The sequence below is a fragment of the Lytechinus variegatus genome, chromosome 4, assembly GCF_018143015.1.
Source record: "Lytechinus variegatus isolate NC3 chromosome 4, Lvar_3.0, whole genome shotgun sequence".
NCBI classification, from domain to species: Eukaryota; Metazoa; Echinodermata; class Echinoidea; order Temnopleuroida; family Toxopneustidae; genus Lytechinus; species Lytechinus variegatus.
The window spans coordinates 66,261,349-66,267,348 of record NC_054743.1 but is presented as its reverse complement, the minus strand read 5'-3'; positions in this window follow the sequence as shown (position 1 = coordinate 66,267,348).

Sequence of the window (6,000 nt, the reverse complement as noted above, 5' to 3'; positions counted from 1 at the left end):
ATGAAAAGGGGATTTTAAGCAGTTTATTGTATAATCAATATAGAGACATACATAACTCGCCAATCAAAATGCGAGCGTGCAGCGCTAGCTGATAAGTTTTGACAATCAGACCAGAAAAGGGATACTTTGAAAATATTATATAGTGACATGAAATATTTTCTTAATTATTTTCCAAGCCTTCCCCTCGTCTTATTTTATTCACTTGTTGTCTTCATCTTATGTTTCCCCCTCTTTTTCTCCTCTCTCCTCTCTCTCTCTTCCCTATTTTCTCCTTTTTTCCCTATTTTTCTGTTTTTTTGCTCCGCCAATAGGGGGACCCGGGCCCCTCGCCCCCCCCCCCCTGGATCGGCCTATGTCATTGCAGCTGATCAATAGGTTAGAACGGCGTAACAAAAAATATGCAAAGCTTTGGAGCGGATTTCTTTTTTTTTTTCTCGATAAGAAGAAAATGCTATGCTTTGGAGCGGCTTTCTCTGTTCTTTTTCTCGATAAGATAAAAATGCTTTGCCTGTGAACGGAAATTTGAGTGTAAAAAGGGGTCCCCTCCGCGGCACATACCCACCACGCATCATATACTGAGTGCCGCCCCCCGGGGGGGTTATTGTGCAACACTTTAATTGGCCTATAAATAACAGCGTTCATTTTGTGGGATAACTTAAGCTTTTTATAGCTATTGTTGATTCTACATTGACACTCATGTCGGGTCGGATTCGAGAACAAGCGATTATCGTACATTGTTGGAAGAAATGGATAATTATTACGCAATATTAATTACATCAATTTCCACCTTGAAACGTACAAGAAGTATTTTTAAAAACTATTAAGAGGTTTTTATCTCAATATTTCATACTTTTTGTGTCGGAGCAGAAAAAAACATGCGATTACCGTACAATGTCAGAAGATGTAGATTATTACGAAAAGTAATTAGATTCTTTTCGCCTCACAACTATTTAGAATTATATACAACCTGTTATTTCAAAATGTTTCATACTTTCACACCTTCTTATTGTCGGGTCGGATTCGAGAACAATCGATTATCGTACATTGTTGGAACAAGAAAATAAGGCCTATTACGCAAGGGAAATTTTCATTGTATATGAATCTTTCCATCTCGAAAGGTATCAGACGTATTCTCCTAAAAATAAAAGACCCCTTTCAGCTCATCATTTCATAATTTTATATCTTCATTTCGTTGGGGGTCGGACAAAAAAAATGACTGCTTAAAGTACTTAGATATTCATGAAGACATGCATGAATGACAAATATTTTAGGCAATATTTTGTCATCATGAACATATTCGTATTTCACTCTACAATGCCATCAAAACGGGATATATTATAAGCGCCATTTCAATCTTGAACATGGTGTATTTTCACATAAAACAGGTAACACTAGCGGAATTTTCAATTGTTACCTTTTTTCCCCATCAGTACCCCTCCCGCTCGGTCTCAGTTTTACAGCCCTTTTCATGCCATTTTCGCTCTAATATAGTCCACTCTGGACCTTGGGGTTTGGAAGGTCCCTTTCCCAAAGCTAACATAGAGGGCACATGTCTCCCACTCTCAGCGCCAATCCATTCATCTTCCCTCCCCACCAAGTGAGTGAATTGGCGCTGATTAGAGAGTGCGAGTCAAAAAAATAGCTTTGGGAAAGGGAACTTCCAAATACCAAGGTTCAATGTGGACTATATTCATTAATGTCCGAGATTCTCCGTTTTACAGCCCTTTTTATACCGTTTCCACTTTATTAATTCATGTTCAAGACTCTGATTTTGAGCCCTTTTCATGCAGTTTCCACTTTATTCATTCATGTCCGAGGATCTCTGTTTTACGTTTTCGCTCCATGCGTGTCCGAATCGGGGGCTCTCCGTTTCAAAGCAAAAGCGTAGGCGGGGGGGGGGGGGGGGGGGAGGCTGCACCGAGTGCAAGTGTACCCTCCCAATGAGGCAGAGGAGTTCCGATACTGGCAAGCAAAACGAAATTTTGACAAGGGCGGAAGTCCCAAGGGAGACGCGTCCCCCTACCCAAAAGAGTAGGGGGGGACGCAATATAAAATTCCCCCCTACCATTTTTGGTCTTTTATGATGGAAAGAAATACATCATTCAAAATCGAATTAACATGTATTTTGGACAATGAGATTACCTTTTTCGGTGTATGATTATTTTTTTTTTGCTTGTCAAATTGTCCAGCCGCTGGTCCCCCTACCCTTGGGGAGAGCTTTCCGCCCTTGAAAGCTGATTTTCCAAACTTTAGTTTCACCTCTGTGCACCCCCATATCACTTGAGTCCCAAAATGCACACCTCACCATGTTCAAACCAGCCTAAGCCCTTGCTATCCCTTTTGCTGTCGCCGTTTTCGAAAAGATTTCCTCATTATCATAACAATAACAATTATAATATAAGAAGAATGATTAATCAGAGGGGAAAAATGACATAGTTATGGTTTTAAATCATTATCAAACAGGAAAGAAATATATTACATATACGATGCACTTGTAGTGTTTTTTTTATATAGTCATTAAAATTATTTTAATTATCATTTCTTCTTGAATAATGATTGGTTAAAAGGAACTGGTGGTTCGCTAAAATATCCCCTTTTATTCTTGAATAGATCTATATGTACACAGAAGTTTTGTTTTCCGTACGAGCTTCGATGTGAGTTACCCTTAAAACCCTAACAAAAAGAATGAATGGGACACTAGACCACTATTATGACTTTGCCGGTAAGTGATTATCTCCTGATAAAGTATCCACATCACTATAAGAATTGCTTTTTATATACGCCGAATTTGGTCTCATCCCAGTGGGCGTTTCTATCATGGCGATGGTAGTCAAAAGCAAAGTAACTCACATGCGCCTAGTTGTTAATAGATATGTTTACCTTTGTGATTAGTTTACCCTATTAGTACATGACATGAATCTGTACGCTATTTTGAAAACACTGTCTTTCCTGTTTTCTCTTCTGCACCCTCCTTACTCCTTAAGCGCCGACTGCCTTAAGTACTTAGACATCACAAAAATAATCAGTGACCACGAAAACGATGTCGAGGTGAGGAATATGATGACCACGGTAAAAATAATACAAATGATCAGAGAAAGACCTGCGCGGGTGGTCAGCGATGTCGGAGAGTAAAAAATAGCGCCGATGGCCGTAAGCACTCAGACAACGAAAAATAATATATGACCACGGGAGCAATGACGTGGTGGGAAATATGATGACCAAGGTAAAACTAATATCAGTGATTAGAGAAAGATCTCGCCGGATGGTCAGCGACGTCAGAGAGTAATTAGCGCCAACGGCCGTAAGTACTAAGGCATCGGGAAATAATCTATGAACGCGGAAGCGATGTCGAGGTGTGAAATATGACCAAGATGAAAATATTATCAATGATTATAATAGAGAAAGAGCTCCGTGGATGGAGAGCGATGTTATCGCTAACGGAGCTGACGGCCGTAACTTTTAGCTGAATTGGCCCTCATGCATTTAAAAATGTTAAAATCTTGCATTTGATGTTAATTAACAAGATCACAATTTCTTTAAATTGATGACTTGCGGATGGTTTCGAAATAGTTTTTCTTTTTTGATAATAATTTAGTTTGGTGTCGCATAACTGATGAAATTGTTTATAATGCATGAAGCAGTAGAAGCGGGAAATGACAGCACTATTTTAAAGGCATGTGAGAGGTAACTTTATATCGCAATAACGTTCGCTTCACGCAACCCGGATGTTGTCAGCAGTAATATCGATCCATCACACTAGCGTACTTAAGGGGAGGGGGGCAGGTGACAGACTGCCCCCCCCCTGACGAGTCACAAGCAAAAAAAAAGAAAAGAAAGGAAAGAAAAAAGAAAAGAGTGAAAAGGAAAGAGAGAAAAAAGAGTGAAGGGGAAAAAGAAGAGAGAGGTTAAGATAAAGGGGAGAACAAAAACTGGATTGCACACTGTCGAAAAAATTGATAAACTGTAGTCAAGCACACGGAGCTGTTCCAACTGATTTGTTTTTTAGTTCCACCATCTTTGTCGGTAAATGTCAATTTAACTGTAATAGTCGATTTGACATTTTCCGAACCTAGAAATGTTCTTTCCGATGAAGTTTTTTTCTTGATTCGTGTTTGTATGGGGTCCTAGAACAAATTCAGCTTGGTTGCCAAAAGTTGCCATTTGGGCAATTTTGCTAATTTGCATAAATCCAAAATGGCCGCCAGATGCCATCTTGAAAACCTAACTTTTGAACCCCTGTCCACAAAATGATGAGTAATGACTCGTTTTAGGGGTTTAGAGATGTGTAGAACTGATTTCTGTAATCATTTTTGCAATATAAGGTCATCTTTAGGTCAAATCCAAGATGGCCACCATATGCAATCTTGAAAAATTGACTTGTGTTCCCCTTGCCCCAGAATGACGAGTAATACCTCTATTTAGGGGTTTTGGGGTGTGCAGAATCCATTTCTGCTTTCTATTTTGCAATATAATGTCATCTTCAGGTCAAATCCAAGATGGCCGCCATATGACGCCATCTTGAAATATCAATTTTTGAACCCTTTGCCCCAGAATCATGAATAATAACTCTATTCATGAGTCATTAGGTATGTTGATTCAATTCATGTAGTTATTTTGCACAAAAGATAATCTTCAGATCAAATCCAAGATGGCCGCCAACCGCCACCTTGAAAAATTACTGTCTGAGGCTTATACGTGTTAGAACTAATGTAAAGGGATTTCAGTAAGAATACTCATTTCTTTTATTAATTCTCAAGTTCATTTCAACATTAATTGCTCAACTTAGAATGAATCCTCTTTAGGTTTGGGCTATCCATTTCGAGTGTATTTTTTAAGGTCCATTCATACCTTTGTACTGAAGAGGCTTTTAGGGTCTTATATCAATTTGAAAGTGTTTTATCAATATTATTTTTCTAAATCAATGTGTCCAATAATTGGTAGGCATCAGTTCGCCTTAAAAGACGATGGTGTAGCGCTAGGCCTTACATTTTCGAGAGTGACTATAGAGCTCCACTCTAGAGTGGCAGTCTCAGTTCGAGCAATTTTTAACAGATGAAGGAGGATGGCACTGAGACACGTTTATATAGAGATGCTGCCCTAGCCTTCCTCCTAGGCCTTTGGTCTGCCAATTTAGCATTCCGATTATTTTCTGACGTCTTGACCCCTGTACTTAGTAGCTCTCCATAGAATGGATGGCGACTATCATCTACACCTTCATAAGTGTTAGTGTCTATGCCGGCAAGTTTTATGTCATATTTGCATGTGTCTTTAAAACGGAGGTGTGATCTATCGATGGGGTGAGACCAATCACACAGCTTACCTTACCTTGGCGAATCCAAGAAGGGATTCGCCAAGGTTTCATGGGGCAAACATGCCCCAACCACCTGAGGTGCCTTTGACTAAGGAGCGAGAATAAGCTTTTGATGCTAGCACGTACGCTGAAGGACCTCTGTATTTTTTACTTTGTCCTGCCATTTAACGTGCATGATACGTCCGAGGCAGCTGACATGGAAGGTGTTTAGCCACTTTTCTTGGTCGGCGTTCGTTTTCCAGGACTTACTTCCGTGCAGGAGCTTGGCCATGACTGTGACAGATTTTACAATCCTGATGCTTATATGCTTGTCCTGTGAAAGGGGACAAGAGACATATAGTCGGTCCAAGGTAGGTGAGGAGTCCACCATAACCAGACGAGTGTGTGCTGTTGATATACATATCTGGAGGACAGTCGGTGTCTTGAGTCTATCAGGATTTCTGACTGTCTCAAAGTCTGATGGATGGTCCAAACCCCTTACATGCACAAGACAGGCAGCTGTTATGTATGACTAGGTCTTGTACTCCCACTTCTTGAGAGGCAGGGGCGACATCGTTTCCGTAAAACATTTCACGAATGAGAACAATCCTGACCGTGGAACAGTCTTGGGGAGCCTATCTTCTGCAGGAGGCTAAAGAGTGCACTCCTGCTGACCAAGTCAATGGCTCTTGTCAGGAGGAAAAGTCCAA